Here is a 13,426-nt window from a genome sequence, read left to right as displayed (position 1 = left end):
TTGTGAGCATTTACATGTTCTCTTAACTTTGTTAAGAAGAGAAAGGCTTTATGCCAAATTCTCGAAATGTGAATTTTGGCTGCAAGAAGTACAATTCTTAGGTCATGTGGTAAATCACGAAGGTATCCATGTAGATCCTGCTAAGATAGAGGCAATTACAAAGTGGAAAGTTCCACAAACAGCTACGGAAATAAAAAGTTTTCTAGGCTTAGCTGGATACTATAGACGATTTATCAGAGATTTTTCTAAGATAGCCGTACCATTAACTAAGTTAACCTGTAAAGCTGTTAAGTTTGAATGGGGACCTAGACAAGAAGAAGCTTTTAAGATTTTAAAGCATAGATTAACAAATGCACCAATCTTATCTTTACCCGAAGGAACAGAAGATTTTGAGGTATACTGTGATGCTTCAAAATTAGGATACGGATGTGTGTTAATGCAACGCAAGAAGGTAATTGCGTATACTTCTAGACAACTGAAAAAGCACGAAGAAAATTATACGACTCATGATCTAGAATTAGGAGCCATAATCTTTGCCCTTAAAATCTGGAGACATTATCTGTATGGAAGTAAGTTTACTGTTTATACAGATCATAAAAGTTTAAGATATATATTTGGGCAAAAAGAGTTAAACATGAGGCAAAGAAGATGGATGGAGATGCTAAGCGATTACGACTGTGATATCCAATATCACGAAGGAAAGGCAAATGTGGTTGCAGATGCCTTAAGTCGTAAGTACCATGAGAAACAGAAACGAGTCCGTGCTCTGAGATTAAATCTACAAGTAGATTTAATGACACAAATCAAAGAAGTTCAGAAAACAGCAATCCAAGATGATGCTGAAGGAATGAAAGGTTACTTAAAAGAACTAGAACAAGGAAATGATGAAATTTGGAAATTCCATAAGAAATGAATTTGGGTACCTAAGCAAGGAGAGTTAAGAAATAAGATTTTAGAAGAAGCTCATAAATCTAGGTATACCATACACCCAGGAAATAATAAAATGTACCAAGATTTAAGGAATAATTTTTGGTGGATAGGAATGAAAAAGGATATAGCTGAATACGTATCCAAGTGTTTAACTTGTTCACAAGTTAAGGCAGAACACCAGAAACCTTCGGGATTACTTCAACAATTAGAAATGCCTGTATGGAAATGGGAACTCATAACAATGGATTTTGTTACTAAGTTACCCAAAACCAGAAAAGGTAATGATGCTATTTGGGTAATTGTCGATCGATTAACCAAATCAGCTCATTTTCTACCAATAAAAGAAACCTTTAGCATGGAAAGGTTAGCACAACTGTACGTGGACGAAGTAGTATCCCTACATGGAGTCCCGCTCTCCATAGTATCGGATAGAGATAGTCGATTTACTTCTCATTTCTGGAAAAGTTTTCAGAAAGCAATGGGAACTCGACTAAATCTAAGTACTGCATATCATCCACAAACAGACGGACAGAGTGAAAGGACAATACAAACTTTAGAAGACATGCTCCGAGCATGTGCAATTGACTTTGGTGGTAATTGGGATAGCCAATTGCCATTAATTGAATTCTCCTATAACAATAGTTATCATTCAAGCATCGAAGCTACACCATTTGAAGCACTGTACGGACGTAAGTGCAGAACCCCAGTATATTGAGCAGAAATCGGAGAAAGTCACTTATCAGGTCCTGAAATTGTACAAGAAACTACTGACAAGATAACTCAGATTAAGGAAAGATTGAAAACGGCTCGAGATCGTCAGAAGAGCTATGCAGACAATCGTCGTAAGCCTTTAGAATTTCAAGTAGGAGATAAGGTACTTTTAAAAGTTTCTCCTTGGAAAGGAGTAATACGATTCGGAAAGAAAGGAAAGCTAAGTCCAAGGTACATTGGACCATTCCCAGTAATTCAACGAATAGGACCAGTTGCTTATCGTTTACAACTACCAGAAGAATTGGCCGGAGTACATGATGTATTTCATGTATCCAATCTCAAGAAATGTTTATCAGACGAATCCCTGGTAGTACCTCTGCAAGATATAGAGGTAAACGAAAAGTTGAAATTTGTAGAGCAACCACTACAGATCGAAGATAGAAAAGTCAAATTTCTCAAACACAAACGACTAGTGCTAGTAAAAGTCAAATGGGAATCCAAGAGAGGAACAGAATACACTTGGGAACTGGAATCGGAAATGTAGCGCAAATATCCTCATCTATTCCAGTAAATCTCGAGGACGAGATTTTTCTTAAGGTGGGGAGGATGTAACAACTGTCATGAAAATCTATAATTAGGATGGTAATTAGGTAATAAGGAAACCCTAATTGAGAAACCCAAGTAATTCCGCATAAACCCTAAAATTTTCGTAACAATCAGAATTAGGATCAGGGCCCCTAAAACTCAGGGGGGGTTAAACCCTAGTGATGTTTATCCTCTAAACTTGCTGGAGAAGTAAAATTTCGTTGATTAACAACTCATCCAAGCTACTGGGACACGAACCTACCCTACCCTAAATTTTTACCCGTCGCGACACGCGACAGGACCAGGTCTTCCTGTCGCGACACGCGGGGGAGTCCAATTTTCAGTATATATAGAGGGGGTTGGGACTTGAATTCAGATGTTCATTCGACGTTAAAACTCATAATACACACTGAGTTAGACGTAAATCACTATCAAACACACACTAATCACGAGGTGCTGCCGCAATCAGGGTATGCTCTGTTATTCGTTGTGAATCCGATTGAATTATCGAGTATTGCACTGATTAATCGTTGTGAAGGTTTAATCTCGTGAATTGGCGTAATTGCTGTATTAGTTACTAACCTGTCTGTGTGTGCATTGTGTTAAACTAGGTGTAATCAAGGCTAATCAGTAGGCTTATATCTATTGCTCGTTAATCTGCAATGTGAGTCATTCTTCTTTTTAAACTGTTTTCTCACAGTTTGTGAGTAAGTATTACAATACCTCAAAGTATTTTCAAGGTTATAATTACAAGGATTAAGTCTTTGTAATCACCAAATTACAGCTGGTATGTGGGGTATTGTGCACATTACTATTACTATCACTCTATGTGAGTGAATATTACTCTATGTGAGTTATTATTACTCTGTGTGAGTACACCGTCACTATTAGGGCAACGGGACCCAATAGTGGTATGACCACAGTCACAGAAATGAATCGAGTGACAAATACCCATTCTTGATAATTGGTTGATAGAAACATTGTAATCGCTCTTAATACTGTAAATTATAACTAATGGGTCGTTTTAGAAAACAGAATGATTCACTCAGTATTTCCCCGCTGACAAAACCTTTTTCAAACATGTTTCAGGTGATCTGTGTGATCCAGGAAAAGTGCAGTAAAGCACTATCAAGCTCAGAAAAGTGGCTCAGTGTAAATAAACCAATAAAACGTGTTTTGGAAAATAAAGATTTCTGTGTGAAATCAACTTATTGTAAATTATGGGATTTATCCCTTAAACTTTGTGTAATATATATTAAACGAGCATTTTACGGTGAAAAGATCCTGTTGTAAAAAGACTTCCGCTGTCGCATAAATTAAATACCACGGGTACCACTGAAATCTGCACCGCGGGCCCCGACTCCGTACAGGGTGGGTCGGGGGCCGCGACAAAAATAAACCGTTTTTATGTTAACAGCGGAAGCATAATACGTAAAGCTAAAACATAAGTTCATAGTTCATAAATTTAAAGAACCAAAACATAAGTTCCATAAGTTTATAAAGTTTAATTATTAAGTACGGGACATAACAGTCCGCATCCCACAACGACCTCCTCCTCGTGCAAGCTCCATAAATATCTAGCGACCTGTAAGGCATGTAACAGCGAGTCAACAACAAAGTTGAGTGAGTTCGCGGTTGGTTGTTTAGTTTTAAGTTGTTTCCGAAAACATGGTTTGTCTTTCGTTGGCTTATTCGCCGTGGGGGTTAACCCATAGTTGAAAGTATGATTAGCCAGTTCCTTCTTTGTTACCCAAACCATATCCATAATCAGTGGGGGCTTCCCCATGTGAACCACTAGACCATACCATATCGACAACTGACGAACAATAGATGTGCCCTACATCATTGTCTATCATCACTGACAGTTTGCCATAGTCCATTAGTACACACCCGTCCGACTGGCACGGTGTGAGGTTTGTTAAACCTAATAGCGCTATTAACTAATGACCCGCTCGCCATTGGCCTCGGCGATTAAGTCGATATATAATGAGGGACTTAATGATAGAGTTTTGTCTAGTAAGTTTTTAGGTTGTTATCCTACCCAAGGAGGACAAACGTACGTATTCTACCCAAGGAGAATGCGCAGGATTATTATTGGCATCCTACCTATGGAGGATGGCAGTACATATCCTACCCAAGGAGGATATGTAGGTTCGTTTTAATTTCTTTAACCCATTTCCAAACCAACGGGAATCCCATGCCTTGTAGAAAGTGTGAACTCACCTCGGTTTGCTCGGTTAGATTAATTACTCTAATAATCAGGAACTCAAGCACGTCCTAATAAGGTACGGATAACAATCAGTTTCTTATACACAACACGTATCCTTCGTATGGTTTGTTTACTCGTTACTTCTACCACATACCACACAGTTCAAATGTCAAGTTATATTGTTAAGTTACATTATTTTGCCCTAAATAATATAACTAGTTCACAACATAAGCAAATAATCATACAAGCGTTTTAGTATTAAAATATATATTCTAAATATATATTTTTCCATTTTTATTTAAGAAAATAAACTTCCAACACTCGTATCTTGTTACAAAAATTATGGCGAAGTTTATATTCAGAACACATGTTATAAAGTATACGTGTAACACTTGTTTGGAAAAAAAATATTTTCGAAGTGTTGGAATTTTTAGAAAATTTCGCCAGAGTTTCCTTTGTAAACGGAGGTGTCCATGCTTATTAGCATATCATTTTCTTTTCAAAATTCATTCAACAATCATCAACAATCAATCTTTACATTACCAAGAGCAAAAATATATGTGTTACACACTAATCATGAACTTGATATATTTCGAAAACGCGTAGTAACTTGGTAAAGTTCTTAGTGGACTTAGTTACCTTCCGAAGCGTAATTATTTCTTTAAAAATCATTCTCTTAAGATCATTTAGTGTTTACAACTTGTAAACAATTTTTTCAAAGATTAATCTTTTGAACTCTTCTTGTAAATAAAAGGTTTCTACACTTATTCTACCACTAAAAAATGGTGTAAGTGTGAGTAAAGGTCATAATCTTTTAAAATCGATTCTTGAACTTGATTTATTTAGAAAAGTCTTTTATAAAATCCCGGATCTACATGATCACCAACTTACTTTGTTTATTTATATTTCAAGAAAAATCATTTTTATCAAGTTCATTTATAAACTAGAAGATGATTATTTCATGTTTCACATAATCATCTTCCTAGTCTTGTTAAATCATTTTCCTAAACATCATTTAACAAGATCCATATGGTGATTAACACCACATAACCAAGAATCATCATACAATCAACAACATGTTTACTACAATATCCTACTACAACATTTCATCTTCATGTAAACTTTTATGTTCAAGTTTCTTGTTTAAACTCTTTTAGTGTTCTAGTTCTTTAGTGTTTTGAACATTCATATCATACAACAACTTTTAACTATGAAAACAAGATGAACAAGAGTTTGATAAGAACTTACTACTAGCACAAAGGCTAGGGATGAATCTCTTAGAAAAAGATGGTGAAAAATGATGGTGAAAAGCAATGTATGAAGCTCCTAGGTGATCCACAAGCTCCAAGCTTCACAAAGCTCCTTCTAACACTTGAATGGGAGTTGAAAATGGATGAAGATAGTTGTGGAATGGTGGTGATGGTGGCGGTTATGGGTGTGGCCGAGAGAGGGAGAGAGGAGAGTGGAAGAGAGAGTGAAATCTTATGAAGGATATGAAATGATGTTAGTGATCTCCATGCCATCCTTATAAAGATTTACTACATATTTTGTTAACAACAACAAGCAACAATCTAATATTAAATTAGAATGAAATCTAGGAGTAGGATGTGGAGTATGGTGTGGATATATGGTGGGTCTACTTGGGGACCGAATTCGGTTTATGGGGGGTTGGATGTAAATTTTGCAACTAAACGGTAAATACTAGTTACTTCCAAGTATAATATTCCATATGTTAGCTAGTAGGGAATTTAGTAGGTGTTAGGGTGTTCGGGGATCATGACAAGCCAAGAAATAATGAAACAATGTGTTTGGCAAAAATTTGGTGTCCCGGGTAATGTCCGGTTATCCAGTTAGATACTGTTCCGTTAAAGTGTTTAATTATTCCTTAAGGTGTCTTTTATATATATTTTTGTAACACAATTAATCCCCGGCACTTAGGAAAACATTCAGGACCATTTAGTCAATTTTTCTGTACAAGACTAGTACGTTAACAAGCACATGTAAGTATGACGCAGTAATCAGAAAATGGTTATGTAATTCAACACAGTCATCAAGCACTTTAATTCACATTAATACATCGTACGAATACATGTAATTATGAGGGTTGTCACACTACATAACGACCGGTGCACTTGCCGATTGTGTGTATTTATGCTAGTTTGACCATTTAATTTGGTGTTTTAAAAATATATTAAACGTTTCACACATCACAAATCATCAATACTTTTTTTTATTCTCACAACTTTGTTTAAGGCTAAAACTATCCACACCCTATCTGTCTATTTAGACACCCTTTGCCTCGTATATGCCTCATATTGGCCTATACGAGGCATATAGGGTTACATCAAATTCAGTGCCTGACTCATGTCAGTTCTGGTTTGACTGCTCCTATATGCCTCGTATAGGCCTATACGGGGCGTATAGGACCCCTCGTATAGGTCTCATATATGACCCATGCCCCATATATACCACGTATAGGCCTATATGGGGCGTATATAATGTTTTTTTAACAAACATTTTATACAATATTAATCGTTTTAGCAAACTTTATACAAAAACAAGTTTTCTATTTTAAATAAATAAAAATAACAAGTACATGATGTGATACAACACCTGTATAGGCCTATACGAGACCTAAATGTAACGCTCTGTATTTTGGCGTTTTTCTTATTTTAGCAAGTCTGGTTGTACCTTCCACTTTTTGACACTTGTACCTCTTTGTATTCCTTTCGTTTCAGTTGTAATCATAGATTATTGATCATAATGAAAAACGAGGTTATTTTCTTATACTTATGTGCAATTATTATGCTTTTTGAACGATATATCATTTGTGAATCTTGGATCCTTTATTTAAGCAACACTAGATACAAGCCAAACTGATTAAACAATGTGACCCTTGACTCTTGATTGCACTTTTGACGCTTGATACTCGTTAAACCAGTTAAAACTAATTAAAATAAAAAGCTTCGAATTCTTATTCCTTTAAAGTTTGCAATTCCTAATTATATTTATTTGATTTTGATGTTTAAAAAAAAATAAAATAATAAATTTTATAATTGAAAAGTATTATTATTTTTTTTTATTCAAACAAGTTAGTTCTGTTAAGTTCAAGTTAGTTTAGGCTGATTAGAGCTAACACAGTTAATTATCTCAGTTAGTCCAGTTAATGGGCTGTTTTGTAATTAACTAAAACTTAAAAAAAAAAAAAAAAACACTGAAAAATGAATCAAAAAGGGGCTGGCCGAGAATCGAACCCGCGCCTGACCCGGTTCTCTCGCGCACTAGAGCCTTAAACCGCATGTCACAAGCCATTCGTCTGTTACCATAAGAACGTTTTTATTTAGAAACATTTGATACTTATACGTCTATTCGCGTCTGTCATTTTCAAGTTTACCGCTCAAAGGAAACCCAGCTTGATTACAGCCTGTTCCTTTCCTTTTTCTTTTAACCTTGATTATACGAAATTGATCTTGATTCAGTTCTTTCCATCTTCTTATCAATCAAGAACTTGGTCTTGATCTTAACCTCATGCCTACCTAAACTCACCTATAAATACCCAACCCTTTCACCACCATTGTTCCTCACACCACAGAAGTTACCCCTGTTCACACTAAACTTTTCCCTCTGTTTCGAACTTATTCGCCGGAGAAGCCCACATCCGCCGCCGACATTAACCACCATCGCCGGAGAAGACGACCGGTGCCCCAACGGAAAGTCTCGCCGCCGTGTTTCGGTATAAGCTCTTTCCCCGATAATATTCTTATATCCCTTTTACGTTAACAGTTGAACCAAAGAAACGAAATGATATAACCGTTGATGTTCGGTTCGTCTTTTTAATAAGATGACGAACTGATAATGAATAAATGAACTTGAAATCATGTTTTTTTTAGAAGTTGCTGTTTTGGTCGATGTTGGTTTATGTTATGGAGATCATGAAGAATTAAACTAATAGGTTGGATCAAAAGCATAACAGCCTGCGCATGTTTTCTTTTTCTAATTGAAGAAGATGACTGCAAACCATGTTTAAAAATAAACCAAAACGAACTTTTGGGCTTTTTACAGTTTATGTTTTTTTTTTCTTAAATGCTTTTAAGTTTAATCCATTTTCTTTCAATTATAAATTCTAAATTCATTTTTGATTTAAAACTCTTACATATTAACTCATTTTTTTTCCGTTGTGACTGTAACTCTAATGTTTATTTTTCTATTCTTTTATTTTTTTATTTTATTTATTTATTTTTTTTAACACTTTTAAATCTAAATTCCTAGAATGTACGAATTAAACGAGATCATGATACAAAAACTTTAAATAAAGGATTACTATAAATATTCTAACTTAATAATATAATCAAATTGTAAACAATAAATATTAGGAATATCATTTAACTTATATTAATGAATTCATTATGTGTAAACTCTAAATATCTAGGCTAATCACTTTTGCTCGTTATCTTGGATTCTACCCAATCTTACTCGTGCGTACTTACAAGAAATCGCAACGCAATCAAAGTGAGTATACTCGATCCCATTTTCGTTTTAAACACTTTGGGTGCAACATGTATTCCTTATTCAAATTACACCTCACTTGAAACTATTTTAAACTCTATCCATGCTTTACATGAAACTACTTGATGCTTGTTAGACTTGTATGCTAATGTAAACTATTTGTGTCGATATATGCTTCATTAACTTTGCTAGCCCGCCTTAACAATTATAGCGCTATAGGGATAACGCACCGCCCACGAAACTTGGGGTATTGTTAAGTTAAACTATTTTACCTCCCGCGAAACTATTGGGATAGGCTATTTTAACGCGTTGGAACTTGGGTTTGAACATATGGGTACACGTTTCGGCATACCGTTAAACTTGCAAATTGTGATTCATGTTGGATATGAGACTTGAAACTTTTTATACTATTATATTGTAAACAAACTTGTATACTCGCCAACATTATTTTTGTTGATATATTTTAATACATGTTGCAGGTTGAATGATGAGTTGATGCTATGAAGAATTTAGGTGGACTTAGATACACACATAGATTAATTTTAGTTATTGAATGTTATGTTATTTTGAAGGAATGTTGACTTTTATTTTTGATCCTTGTATGACAATTTAGACTTGATATGAAATGGAATTTAAATTATTATTGTCATATAGTGTTATGATGTCTCTTGCAATCTATTTCGTCTCATCCCGATGTTTCCGCCATCGGTTGGGGTGTGACAGATTGGTATCAGAGCCATAACTATAGGGAATTAGGAAAAAGTAGGAATGCTTTCACCTAGTCTATAGTTTAGGAGCTTTCTCACTAATGTGTTCTTTAAGACTATTTCCTTTCTATCTCATTTGCTTCCCTCTACTCCCTTTGGTCTTTTAAACATACATGCCTTTCCTAAGGCTAACACAATACACACTTGGAGGTTTTGAAGACACTCTTATGACAAAATCGAAATGACTCACTAAAATAGGGGTGATTCCCACATTTGGTGATGACTTTTACTCAGCTATACTTTGTATTTTGCACGAAATCTACCCTCAAGTTAGGAGTGATATCCAAACCTTGAAGGAAATTTCCATTTCTTATTCTAGTGGACCCTTATCTTTTGATAAGAACCAACCACACTAGGGTACGATGTTATCAAGTTAGAGGTGAAACTCGCATCTTTATAACTAGTCCCACTCCTCGATTTTCAATCTCGCCAAAGTTTCGATTCTCCCAATCGATTAAGGACGTGTAGTAACTGGAAGGACAAATATCGTTAGTCGCTTCTCGATGAGACTATTTGTCTATTAGGCCAAAGCACGTTTCCTTAATTCGAAAAGGACTTCGACTTACTTTGGAATAGTCTTATGTTACGTTCCGTGACAATCCACGTTTTACGTTGAATCTCTTTTATGCTACCTCAATTTTAATGTGTTTTATATTTGAACGTTACTTTCATTTCAAGCTTGGAGACACGAATTGCACTATCTTCGCAATCTAAAACAATTAATGATAATCTCTCATGAACAAACTAAATTTACGATGCTTTCATTATTACACTACGTGGAATCCATGATTATGCTATGTGATACAATTTGAATCTTATACTATGTAAACCAATTTGGACACTTTATGCTATGTGAAACTTTATGCTATGTGAAACTTTATGCTATGTGATTCATTTCATCAAAACAATTTTCCCTCAAACAAACATTATGATCAAAGTCTCATCCTTTTCTTTTCTTTCAAACTTCTAGATGGTATCTTCAAGCTCGTCTGAAAAGCCTAAGTCCAAGAAGAGTTCCCGCACTGGTTCCATCTCCAAAAAGGAACTCGTGGGCCTCATTGCTGAACAAATGGCTGACCAGATGGCCCGCGTTATACCTGATATAGTCAGCCGAATTCAAACCAGTGCAGATTCGCCCCATGTTTCTGTCGATTCCAAAGTGGACAAGCCCAAGACACCATTCCTCTTCAAGCAATTCATGGCTTGCAAACCCCTAGAATTTTCAGGCAAGGATGGTGCCACAGCGTTGCTCAATTGGTTTGACGCTATGGAAATTTTGTTTCGTCAAAGTGGTTGTCCTGACAACTTACGCACTCAGAACGCTACTGGGGTGTTCCGCTCAAGGGCCCTGGACTGGTGGACCTCTGAGCGGGGCATAAGAGGAGAAGATGCAGCCCACGCCTTGCCATGGGATGAACTAAAGAAGATCATGAAGGAGGAATTTTGTCCTCCGCATGAGCTCAGGAAGTTGGAGCAAGAGTTTTGGTTCCTAAAACATGTCGGCGATGATAACGATGGCTTAACCACCCGTTTCAAGCAACTTAGCATACTCTGTCCTAGCCAGGTCGATACACCTGAAAAAAGCCATCAACAAATACATCCACTGCTGCCCTGACTCTTTCATGAACCTTATGGAAGCTGCTCTTCCAGCAACCATAGAAGAAACCTATCGTTTGGCCGCTCGCCTTAACAGCAACATTGTCCTTCGTAGGAATTCTGAGAGGACTTCCTCGAAGAACGCGCACCAAGCCACTGTTGGACCCTCCTCATCAACCAAAAAGAACCAGAACAGGAAGCGAAAGGCTTCTAGTCAGAATTGTGCGGTTGTTACTCCGCCTAATCCTGCTACACCTGCACCCGAACGAAAACCATACGATGGGATTCATCCAAAGTGTAACACTTGCAACCTTCACCATCCCACCAATGTCAATTGTCGCCATTGTACCATCTGCAACCGTTTTGGCCATAGCACCACCCATTGCAAAAACAACCCCAACAACGTCAGAGCCTGCTTCAAATGTGGTGACACAACTCATCTTCGTCCCCAATGCCCTCAGCTGAATCAAGGACAACAACAACAGCAAGCTCCTCGAGGACGAGCATTCAATATCAACGCTAAACAGGCGCAAAACGACAATGAAGTCGTCAATGGTACGTTCCTTGTTAATAATATTTATGCTTCGATATTATTTGACACTGGTGCGGACAAGAGCTTTGTGTCCGCTAAATTTGAATCTTTGCTAAATTGTGCACGCTCCATACTACCTAAGTCATTCTCTGTCGAAGTTGCCAATGGCAAGTCTATCTCAGTCAATTCTATTCTTCGTGATTGTCGTCTTACTCTTAACGAACACGTTTTCCCCATCGACCTTATACCCATGCAAATGGGTAGCTTCGATGTCATAGTAGGCATGGATTGGCTTCGTAAGAACCATGCTGAAATCGCTTGTCATGAGAAGTATGTTCGTTTGCCTCTTCCATCTGGTGATACTTTACACGTTTATGGAGACCGACCTTCTAGAGGACTAAAGTTGATGTCATGCACCCAAGCGAATAGATATTTACGTAAACAGTACTTTGCCTTTTTAGCCCACGTAGTGGAAGAAAAGGGCAAGGGAAAGAGCATAAGTGATGTTCCAGTGGTGTGTGATTTCCCTGACGTCTTTCCTGAAGATTTACCTGGTCCTCCTCCATCTCGATCAGTTGATTTTCGTATTGATCTTATACCTGGTGCGACTCCTGTTGCTAGAGCTCCCTATCGTCTTGCACCTTCCGAGATGCAAGAATTGTCAAGTCAACTTCAAGAACTCCTCGATAAGGGTTTCATACGACCAAGTACCTCACCTTGGGGTGCTCCTGTACTTTTCGTCAAAAAGAAGGATGGCTCGTTTCGCATGTGCATAGACTATCGTGAGCTTAACAAACTCACTGTTAAAAATCGTTATCCTCTTCCTCGCATCGACGATCTCTTTGATCAACTTCAAGGCGCAACCTGTTTCTCTAAGATCGATCTTCGATCTGGTTATCATCAGCTTCGTGTTCTCGAAGAGGACATTCCTAAAACCGCTTTTCGCACTCGCTATGGACACAACGAGTTCGTGGTTATGCCTTTTGGTTTGACCAACACACCAGCTATGTTCATGGATCTAATGAATCGTGTTTGTAAACCCTACTTGGATCGTTTCGTAATCGTTTTCATCAATGATATTCTTATTTATTCGAAAACACAAGTTGATCACGAACGTCATTTATGTCTCATACTCGAACTTTTACGTGGTGAACGCTTATACGCAAAGTTTTCCAAGTGCGAATTCTGGATCAACGAAGTCCAATTCCTGGGTCACGTCATTAGTGAGAAAGGAATTCATGTCGACCCTGCCAAAATCGAAGCTGTGAAGAATTGGATCGCGCCTAAATCCCCATCTGAGATTCGCTCTTTCCTAGGATTGGCGGGTTACTATCGTCGATTCATCTTGAACTTTTCAAAGATCGCCGTTCCCCTCACCACGTTAACACAAAAAGAGAAACCTTTTGTTTGGGGTCCTGAGCAAGAGGAATCCTTTCAAACTCTCAAGGACTTGCTTTGCAATGCTCCTGTTCTAGCTCTCCCTGATGGGAACGATGACTACGTGGTATATTGCGATGCCTCGAACCGTGGCCTTGGTTGTGTTCTCATGCAACGAGACAAGGTCATCGCTTATGCTTCTCGCCAACTCAA

General features: G+C 37.4%; 1 long non-coding RNA gene across 1 annotated transcript; it reads left to right on the top strand.

Annotated features, from left to right (window-relative positions):
- Window positions 1-7,904: 7,904 nt before the first annotated feature.
- LOC118492295 lies at window positions 7,905-9,553 on the top strand. The gene is made up of 3 exons (XR_004893053.1): window positions 7,905-8,168; window positions 8,865-8,944; window positions 9,421-9,553. It is a non-coding gene; the product is annotated as an uncharacterized LOC118492295 (long non-coding RNA).
- The last annotated feature ends 3,873 nt before the right edge of the window (window positions 9,554-13,426 follow it).

Source organism: Helianthus annuus, chromosome 5 (genome assembly GCF_002127325.2).
Source record: "Helianthus annuus cultivar XRQ/B chromosome 5, HanXRQr2.0-SUNRISE, whole genome shotgun sequence".
In the NCBI taxonomy this organism is placed as follows: Eukaryota; Viridiplantae; Streptophyta; class Magnoliopsida; order Asterales; family Asteraceae; genus Helianthus; species Helianthus annuus.
Note: the sequence above shows the minus strand (reverse complement) of the source record. Positions and strands in the feature narration are given on the sequence as shown.